The following is a 10,848-nucleotide window of genomic DNA, read 5'->3' as shown; positions in this document are numbered from 1 at the left end:
ACTTACTCTTCAAGATTTCTGACCCTGAGCACGGCTCCCAACTGGGTTGATCAACTGTGATCGGGTCTTCTTCAAGAAGGAAAAAAGCCATGGCTTTTTCTTTTTTTTAAATTAATTAATTTGATTTGATTTATTTATTGTTTTTTTTTTTTTTTTTTTTTTTTTGGCTGCATTGGGTCTTTGTTGCTGCGCACGGGCTTTTCTCTGATTGTGATGAGCGAGGGCTACTCTTTGTTGCAGTGCGAGGGTTTCTCGTTGTGGTGGCTTCTCTTGTTGCGGAGCACTGTCTCTAGGCGCATGGGCTCAGTAGTTGTGGCATGCAGGCTCAGTAGTTGTGGCTCATGGGCTCTAGAGTGCAGGCTCCGTAGTTGTGGCACACGGGCTTAGGTGCTCTGTGGCATGTGGGATCTTCCCAGACCAGGGGTCAAACCTGTGTCCCCTGCATTGGCACGCGGATTCCCAACCACTGCGCCACCAGGGAAGCCACAAGCCATGGCTTTTTAAAGTGGCTTTGCCACAGAGGAATATCTGTAGATCACCTTCCAGGATAAAGCCTCTCCCTCTAGTTCTGTTATGTGGGAAATCACCTTCGTGGGAGTACTCTGCCAATATAAGCTATCCCAGAGGTTACGACAGAAAAACTCTCAGAGCAAATTAAATGCTCGAATCAGGCAGTTTATTATTAAATGCCAGATGCATAGTGGCGTTCCCACCTGATCCTGTATGCAGCCATCTTGTCCTTCATGCCCTCATTCTCATACGAAGTGCTCAGGTCTTTCTCTCTCTGTTCAGGGGACCTATGGGGTCCTGACTGGCTGCATGTTGGCTTGTTCACCAGTGTGGAATCAGAGGACCAGCTGGTGCTGAGTCCACCCAACTCCACTCCTTGGTTCTGTCACAGAAAGTTTCTCCCCTCCCTCTACTTTAGGAACTTCCTGTTTCTCCCGTCCAAATTTCTCCTTCAGGGTGAGGTGCTATATGGCTTACTAATATCCTTCCTTTCCTCTAAGCCCACTCAGTTACTGGAAGAGGAGAAGACGGCTTTGCAACTACACATGTGAACATTTTTATCCAATACGTGGGCCTGTGTTTTCTTGGAATGTTGACTTCTGATTTGATAAGTCGTGGGAGAGAAGAACCTGCCGTCCCAGTGCCAATGAGAGGGAAGGGAGGGAGACTACACAGAAATAACCATACTAATAGCTTGAGATATAACCCTCTCAGAGAGTTACATATTTGTCACAGATTTTGAGAAGGAAGCAGTGGTAAGTATATAGAAACTTAAATAAAGGAAAGTTAAAAATGAAGCAATTATTAACTCTAGAGAAAACAAAAGTTGTACAAATGTAGGGCTTCCCTGGTGGTGCAGTGGTTGGGAATCCGCCTGCCAAGGCAGGGGACACAGGTTTGACCCCTGGTCTGGGAAGATCCCACATGCCACAGAGCAACTAAGCCTGTGCGCCACAACTACTGAAGCCCGCGTGCCTAGAGCCCATGCTCCGCAACAGGAGAAGCCACCGCAATGAGAAGCCTGTGCTCCGAAACGAAGAGTAGCCCCTGCTCGCCGCAGCTAGAGAAAACCTGCATGCAGCTACCCAATACAGCCAAAAATAAATAAAATAAATAAATTTAAAAAAATAAGTTGTACAAATGTAATCATTGTATACACGTGGCTCAGCTATAAATTATATTTATATAATTATCCTGTCAATACTGCATAACCAATAAAACAAAAATTGTAATATAATTATAGTGAGAGGAAAGGAGGTGTGTGTGTGTGTGTGTGTGTGTGTGTGTGTGTGTGTGTGTGCCTATGAGTGAGAGTGGGATGGAAGAGACCTAAATTATCAACTTACATAACAGGCAGTCAATAGATAATACCTGTAACTGAAAAATCAAGAAGTTGTGTAAGAATTTTACATAGGGACTTCCCTGGTGGCGCAGTGGTTGAGAGCACCCCTGCCAATTCAGGGGACACGGGTTCATGCCCCGGTCCGGGAAGATCCCACATGCTGCGGAGCAGCTGGGCCCGTGAGCCATGGCCGCTGAGCCTGCGCGTCCGCAGCCTGTGCTCCGCAACGGGAGAGGCCACAACAGTGAGAGGCCCGCGCACCGCAAAAAAAAAAAAAAGAATGTTACATAGAAACATTGATCTCGAGGAGACAGCAGTGCGTGGTGGCTTGAAGTGATGTTTTAGTTCCCTGCCCAGGAATTAAACCTGGGTAGCCTGGATGAAAACCAGGAATCGTAGCCACTAGACCAACAAGGGTTATAGGGTAGAAGCAGTTTCCCTGGCTCTTGACCCTGTTTGAAAGCAAGAATGTTTCAAGGAGGCAAAAACTGTAAAAATAGGTACAAAATTTATTATTAGAGACACAGCGCAACACACGGGAGAGCACACAGACAAACAGTTTAGTGAAGACAGAAGCAAGGCAGAGATACACACCCAGAGAGACGTGGGCATTGTGTTCTCTAACAAGGAGAAGCTCCTTAAAGAGGCGGTTAAATCGTTTATATAGGGCAGTTCTTCTGAGCCTTTGTTTACCTTTGGCCAATTATCTTGTTGTTGTTGTCGTTTCCCACACCTGACCTGCCCTAGGACCCTCCCAACATGAATGGGCAACTTTTTTCCAAGATGGATTCCAGCCCAGAGGCCTATGGGAGGCTTGGCATCATCTATTATGGGGTGGCACCCTATCCTTTTTGACCCCCAAGGAGGCTTTCTGCACATGTGTAGTTGGGCAGGTCTCCTTGACCTCAAGAATGAGAAACATGTGCTCTCTTTATCTTTTATCTGGGCAGGACTCAGCTCAGATAAAGTGTCCACTGGAGACAAAGTCCAGCTATTTACCCTGTTCCTGTTGTTGTTTCCATCTGAAAGTGTACACGGGAAGCTTTCCATACATGTCTAACCTGGAGCCCATCTATCTTCTCCCTCAACATGAGAATAAATGTTATAAGAAACAGCTAAAAGAATTGTCCTGCTATGTTCACTCTATAGCTTAAAGTATTTTCTAGTTTTAAAATTATGTGCCCCTACTATAGTGATAAAATACATTTTAAAATAAAACAGCAAAGGTTTGATTTGGGTTTTGCCTTTTTTCCAGAGGTTAGAGATTTTCAGGCGTAGTCTGATCTGGGGCCCATCTCCATTTTTCTTCTACTCAAAGTGACAACCATGTAAAGTATACAAGGCAAGAGCCTGAAAATATTTAGAACTGCCTATCCCTCATGAACAAAAGCCTTGGGTGTGGCTTGCAGAATTGTTTCAGAGAGCTCTGAAACAGGAAGTTATTTCATTTTGTCTCCAGCTTCTGAAGTCAGCTTCTGAAGTCAGATGTGAGTATATTTCTTAGAAGTGAGAGAGTGCTGGAGCTGGGTGAGTACTGTGGCTGTCTTTGGCGTAGGGGGGTGTGGATTTAGAATGTGAAAAGAAATGCAGAAATAAGACTGCAGGAAGAAAGACTGGAGTAATTTTACGGCCTAAGGACCAAACTGGCTCAGGAGAAATCTGTTTACATTAAGGTGGTATATACTGAATCAAGCCCTGATTTATACATTTGGTAAATTCTCTTTCCACAACCATTATATGATGCCTCTCTCTGCCGGGGCTACATGCCCTCTAGACTCCTCTGGGGACTGGCTCTGTTCCTCTTTCTTTGAACAATCTTCTTTCATTTCCACATCATCTTGGACATGCCTCCGTGGACACCCGCCAGCTTCCCTCCACGTCAGAGCTGTTCCATTTAAAGACTCACTACTAACTGGAAATGGCTTTCCTTGCTTGGTTGACGTTTCCGAGAGAAATCTGACAGGACCCACTCATCTTTTTGAGGGAAGCCATAAAAGCCATGGATCAGCTATGGGGTTTGGGGAGGGGATGCTGGCAAATGGTAGAATGTGGTGAAAACAAGGGCTGCATGCTGGCCGAGCAGAGGCTGAACTTGCAGGGGACAGTACTCCGAAATCCTACCCCTTGGTCTCTGTGGGCAGTTCGCTTTTTCAAGGATCCTGTGGGCAGAGATTCTCTCTAGATATTTCCTCACAGGAGGAGATGAAGAGAAACTAGGTGGTGGAACTGGAAGCTTTTTTTTTTTTTTTTTTGCGGTATGCTGGCCTCTCACTGCTCCTGCATCGGCAGGCGGACTCTCAACCACTGCACCACAAGGGAAGCCCAGAACTTGAAGCTTTTTAAGTAGAAAAAGAGGAAATTGTTTGCTCTTCTTTGGTAAAAATATATTTAATTTCTTTACGCATATATACTCAGATAATACATAGTACTCCCTCAGTGTATCAAGTGAGCAGATACATGCCTTCCCCCCGTTTTCACTTGGTTACTCCTTCTCTTCTTCCTCTCGCCCCCCCACATTAACTTCCCCTCCATCCTCAGCCCCCCAAGGTAGCTCATGTAACTGCCATGTTTTTCTTCTCATATAGTTAGTTTGCTTCTCAGTGGTTAGTTTGATGTGTCGACCTGGGTGGGTTATAGTACCCAGTAATTTAATCAAACACTCGTCTAGGTGTTGCTGTGAAGGGGTTTTGTAGATAATGTTGACATCTACAGTCAGTTGACTTTAGGTAAAGGAGATTACCTTCAGTAATGTGGGTGTGCCTCATCCAACCTTGAAGACCTTAAGAGCAAAAACTGAGGTCCCTTGAGAACAGAAACATCAAAATTCTGCCCGGGTTACCAGACTGGCACCCTGCTCTACAGGTTTCAGACTTGTCAGCCCCGCAGTCGCATGAGCCAATACCTTAAAATAAAAATCCGAAGAACCCTGGTTGATATAATACTTACTCACTTAATCATATAAATATTAACATACTGATAGAGATATACAGGTTTTTGCTATCTTTTGATTTGCAAAAATGAGATCATATTGTAAATGTGTTTCTTCATCTTGCTTTTTCTCATCAACATTTAAAAGGCTGCCTAACACTCCTTGGTCCTTATGAGTGCATATGAAACACGAAATGGTTCATTGAGTCATTCTCCTACTAATTGAAAATCACTCTGTTTTCTTTTTTTTCCCACTATGAGTGATGCTACAACAAATATCCTTGTGTGTGCCTATGTGTATAGACGGATGTATAAAGACTGACAGCCCCACCCCTAGCCAGGGACCCAAGGCCTGTGCCCATGTGTGGGTAAAATGAGGGGGTGGAGGTGAGAGGGGGAGATTTTCTGAGACGCCTTGTCACAGGGGCCCAATGCGCTGTGAATCTGAAACCTGTGGGTGAAGTCTTAATGTGAGCTAAGTTTAGATGGGGAGGATAGAGATGCAGTGGTTGACGGGATTAAGGTGAAAGTCTGGGGACTTCCCTGGCAGTCCAGTGGTTAGGACTCCGCACTCTCACTGCTGAGGGCCCGGGTTCAATACCTGGTTGGGGGGAACTAAGATCCTACAAGCAGTGTGGCACTACCAAAAAAAAAAGATGAAAGTTTGAATGAAAATTGGGACTTTCAAACAGATTTTATGTGAAATGGTAATGGCTCCTTTACCTGAATGCATTATTGGGATGGATATTATGTCCTACTAGGCATTGCTTCTCCTAATTAAGTTTGTAAAACAGAGGCATGTAAGTTTGCCCTCGGGCCGGTCTTGATTGAACATGATGAATGGGAACCTGAGGACTGCTGAGCCCCCACAGTGGTTGATTTAAAACAATATAGAATACCTGGTTGGCAAAAGGAGATTACCACTTTAATTAATGACATGCTAGAAGCTGGCGGGCTGGTACCAATGAATGCTCTGCACAGTAGCCCTGTGTGGCACAGGGAAAAGGTAGATGGCGCCTGAAGATTCACAGCAGACCAGTGAGGCTTAACTAAGGCTGTGTTGCCCACAGCCCCAGCTTCACCCTCAAAAAATACAACAGGCTCAAGAAGACTGGGGCTCTGATTAATCTCTAGAATGCTTTCTTCTCTGTTTCAAACTCAAAAAGAGCCAACTGTAGTCCTGTGAGAAGGACTCCAGTTTGTGTTCACTGTCCTGTCACAAGATTACCTGAACTCACCAGTTTACTGTCATAATTTGGTCAGAAGGGATTTGGCCTTGTTGCAGGTCCTGAGTGTAAGATTATAGCATACTGATGACATGACGAAAATATTGGAAACTGCAGAGCAAGCTAGGACTGACTTGAATGCAGTGATGGATCACATGACCAACTGAAGCTGGTTAATAAATCTAGCAAAGATCCAAGAGCCTGCCTGAAACGTGAAATTCTCAGGACTGTCATGGTCCAGAGCCATTCAAGGTATTCCATAAGAGACTAAAAATAAAGTGCCGTCACCACTCACCCTTAGGACCCAACAAAACCTCCAGCCTTTGGTTAGCTTATTTGGATTCTGGAGAATGCATATTCTACATCTGGAAATACACTAGCTCCTATCTGTAAGAATACCCAGAGGAAAGCCATATCTAGTTGAGGATCTGAACAAAAGCAGGATGTATCTGAATTACAAAATGCGATGGCTCTTTCACCATCTTTGGGGCCTTGGGATCCCCACTCAAATATGATTTTGGAAGTGTCTGCCTCTCCCACTCACGCAGACCAGAGCCAATGGCATAAGCCCATGAGCACCTACCAGTGGCAACCATTGGGATTTTGGACCAGAAAATTTCCAAATTCTGCCTCCCGCCCCTTACACATTATTTGAGAAACAATTACTAGTGAGCTATTGGACATTGATTTGGACTGCCTTAATAACTGTAGGTCATCCAAAATCATGAAATCTGAAGTGTCCACAGTGCCCTGGTGATGTCAGAGAAACACTCTTACAAGGAAGGCAGTGCTCAGAGGAGTTCCATTAAAAATGGACATGGTTTACACAGGAGCATGCTACCAGGGGAACGCAGGGTGGTACTCACCATACCCACAGCAGGTGGCTTCTTTTCCCCATGACTGACTTTGGAACCACTTGAAGAACTGCTGGGACTTACTGCCTCATGGCCAGTGGTGCTATGAACGTCTCTCAATTGACCAACAAAGAGCTGGCTGGTTTACAGATGACAGTTGCAAGATGAATACACAGTGTCCTGTCTGGAAAGACCGATTAAAGAAAGTAAGAATAAGTCAGCTCAATGGGCTGAATTGCAGGCTATTTTCCTAGCAGCGATGGAAGAATTGAACAATGGGAAAAGCTCCTACGTTTGGGTTTTCACTGACTCATGTGCAGTAGCTAATGGCCTGGTCGTATGGTCAGGTGATTGGACAATGGAAAACTGGACTATTAAAAGGATGCTCATGGGCTTCCCTGGTGGCGCAGTGGTTGAGGGTCCGCCTGCCGATGCAGGGGACACGGGTTCGTGCCCCAGTCCGGGAAGATCCCACATGCCACGGAGCGGCTAGGCCCATGAGCCATGGCCACGGAGCCTGTGCTCCGCAACGGGAGAGGCCACAACAGTGAGAGGCCCGCGTACGGCAAAAGAAAAAAAAAAAGGCTGCTGGATTTGCATGTGTGGCAGGTCACTGTGAACCACAGTTGCTCCACTGTCTTTGGTAGCCTTGCTTCTCTTCCTTATTCGTGGCCACCTGTGTCAGCTTTGCAATCTGAATGGAATGAGACTGAAGCAGGACCTTCGGATGGCGCCCCAGAAGGCTGGGGCGGCTGGTCACTCACCCTGCTCTTCCTTTCCTGGCAAGGGGACCTCTTTCTACTGCTGGTGCTGAGCACTGCCAGCCCAGGGATGGGCTGATGAAAGCAAAATTAAGCTGTCTTCCTTCTCTCTGTGTGCACTTATTCTTGGGTTTGTTGTTCTGCTCTATTGCTGAAGTTTCTTAAGTTGACGTAAGTGGGCTCCAGAGCCCTCTGTTTTTGTTCATGGATAGCCGTGTCATTGTGGCCCTTCTTAGGGATGGGGCAGAGCCTGGGGTTTCCTATGCCGCCATCTTGTTGACATCATTCTAAGGGGCACATTAAGTAGGACATGTCAATGCCCATCAGAAAAACTCCCTTCTTGGGACTTCCCTGGTGGCGCAGTGGTTAAGAATCCGCCTGCCAATGCAGGGGACACGGGTTCGAGCCCTGGTCCGGGAAGATCCCACATGCCGCAGAGCAACTAAGCCCGTGCGCCACAACTACTGAGCCTACGCTCTAGAGCCTGAGAGCCACAACTACTGAAGCCCGCGCACCTACAGCCCATGCTCCGCAACAAGAGAAGCCACCGCAATGAGAAGCCTGCGCACCACAACGAAGAGTAGCCCCGGCTCACCGCAACTAGAGAAAGCCTGCGCGCAGCAACAAAGACCCAGCGCAGCCAGAAATAAATAATAAATAAATTTAAAAAAAAGAAAATGAGAGAAGAAAAACTCCCTTTTTGGGAATTCCCTGGCGGTCCAGTGGTGAGGACTCTGTGCTTCCAGGGCAGCACTGCAGGGGGCACGGGTTCAATCCCTGGTTGGGGAACTAAGATCCTGCATGCCGCACGGCATGGCCAAAAAACAAAAAAAGAAAAAGAAAAATTCCCTTCTAGGTTTGGAAGGTGATTGGATCCACCAAGTGGACCTTTTGGACACCTGGGTTCATGAAATGAGCGGATGGACTTGAGGCGTACTGCAGCAATGCAGAGAAGGACTAAAGTCAGATGCCTTCTGAGGCACAGAACAATAACCAGAACTGTTCTGTCAACAAGAGAGACAGAGAGTGCAGATGACTATGGGGGAAATTCCCTGGGGGAAGGCCTTGCACATAGCTGGCAAGTGGACTACACCCCCGGGGACTATGAATGGGTCGTAACAGTGATAGACGCTCACTCTGGAATGGGCTTCACGTAGGCAGTGGTAGACACAAATGCTCAAAATACTGTTAAAGGGTTGGAACAGAAGATCCTTACCCATTTGGGCTGCCAAGTTACATTTCTTCAGACCAAGGGATGTCCTCTCCAGCCCATAATATCCAACAGTGTCCATTATCAAATGGACAAATCGCATTGCGTATCCTCATTAGAGTAATGGTTTAATAGAGGAGCAGAACAGACAGTTGAAACATTGGTTGTCGTACACCGGGGGTGGCAGGGGGGAGAGAAAGGCATGCAGCACAGGCTTACATGCCTCCCCGAGTGTGTGCTCACACTCCACAAGAGGGGGCCTCAGTAGCTTCCTCTGCCGGGGTGGGGGGCCGGCGTGGAGGAGAGGGAGTGAGGGAGGATGCTGGTGCGACTCTGTAACTTTCTTTTTTCCTACTCGACGCGTCGCCCCAGGACTAGGGACGTAACTGCAGGTGCTGGAAGCAGGGATGAGTCTCTTTTCTTTTCTTAATAGTTATTTATTTGGCTGCACGGGTCTTAGTTGCAGCACGCGGGTCTTCAGTTGCCGGGCTCGGGATCTTTTAGTTGCGGCACGTGGGATCTTGTTCCCTGACAAGGATCGAACCCGGGCCCCCTGCATTGGGAGCACAGAGCCTTAACCACTGAACCACCAGGGAAGTCCCAGCAGGGATGATTCTTGAGCAAGTAACTATCTCTTTCAACCTTTGGATCAGAATTCCTACAGTCCTGATAGGGTGAATTGTACCTTCACCCTGTCTAGAAAAGTTGGGGTGACAGTGAATGCACTGTTCTTCACCTGGGTAACCCCGCTACTCTATACGAATGGGGGGGGGGACCAAGGGGGAGACACTGGCTAGACGAGTATTGCTGCCAGCAACCTGGACCAGCACACAGGCCGAAATGAATGTCCCTTCCAAAGGTGAAAAAGTCTGGGTAAAAATAAATGACAAATGGAGAGAAGGAGAGATAATAGCTGAGAGGAAAGGAATGAATAAGCGGGGCATGCAATGAGGGAAATCCAACTTTATATTATGGATAATACCTCAAAAGAGGCTCAGAACGAGAGGTTCATATTGTCTTTTAGGACAATTGTACCTGACACCTGGGAGGGTAAAGCGATGTTTGCCAAGACCAGCCCAGGTTTGGGAACCTGAAAAGGTCTAGTGGCAGCCTGTAAACTTGAGGCATCACTCTGGGAGTCATGCTAGACGGATGGTTAATGACTAAATGGACTCTAGTTAATGACTAAGAGGATGTTACTAGACTCCATTTAGTCATTAACAAGAAGTCCAGTTTTGATTCTAGTTGTTGTTGTTTTTTGTTTTTTGTTTTTTATAGTGTTTATTTTTACTTGTTGACAGTTTGCTTTATTTATTTTTGGCTGTGTTGGGTCTTCGTTTCTGTGCGAGGGCTTTCTCTAGTTGTGGCGAGCGGGGGCCACTCTTCATCACGGTGCGCAGGCCTCCGACCATCGCGGCCTCTCTTGTTGCGGAGCACAGGCTCCAGATGCGCAGGCTCAGTAATCTTGGCTCACGGGCCCAGTCGCTCCGTGGCATGTGGGATCCTCCCAGACCGGGGCTCGAACCCGTGTCCCCTGCATCGGCAGGCGGACTCTCAACCACTGCGCCACCAGCGGAGCCCTGACTCTAGTTTTTTGACTCCTATTTTTCAGGCTCTATTTACCACAAGGAATGTGGGAGGGAATTCTGGGAGCACCCCTTCCTTCTGGGACTTCAAAACATGAGGTGTATGGCTCCTAGTGGACTGATGTCTGTGTAACCATGAACCTTGATGATTGAATACTTGGAAAGGTCCCTGGTTACAGTGGACAAAATACAATGGCAGCATGTCCAACATGCCACTGCTATGCACGAACGCACATCACCCCTTTTTTTGTGGATGGAAAATTATTATGCAGAAAAGAGGAAAACAATAGGTGTCGGATGAGATTAGAGCATAAGCACCATGTGGTGGATCCAAGCGCCCCTGCGGTACAGCCCCGCTCTGAGACCGAGGAGGCTGTGGGAGGCTTTGGGGCACACTCAAACTAGATTACATCTACTTGTGACTACCACTC

General features: G+C 47.0%; 1 protein-coding gene across 2 annotated transcripts in view; it reads left to right on the top strand.

The window, feature by feature from the left end:
* Nucleotides 1-3,273: 3,273 nt before the first annotated feature.
* GCNT2 (glucosaminyl (N-acetyl) transferase 2 (I blood group)) overlaps nt 3,274-10,848 on the top strand; it is a 128,296-nt gene continuing 120,721 nt past the window's right edge. Inside the window, exon 1 of one of the 2 annotated variants that reach the window (XM_082638862.1) lies at nt 3,274-3,339. The gene's annotated coding sequence lies outside the window, so the exon portion shown is untranslated. Of the gene's footprint in view, nt 3,380-10,848 lie in introns of both variants that reach the window. The other variant, XM_082638861.1, reaches the window with a different exon arrangement.

The sequence above is a fragment of the Mesoplodon mirus genome (assembly GCF_964341445.2).
Source record: "Mesoplodon mirus genome assembly, chromosome: 12".
Taxonomy (NCBI): Eukaryota; Metazoa; Chordata; class Mammalia; order Artiodactyla; family Ziphiidae; genus Mesoplodon; species Mesoplodon mirus.
The sequence above is the reverse complement of the archived record's forward strand: the minus strand, read 5'-3'. Positions and strand labels throughout refer to the sequence as shown.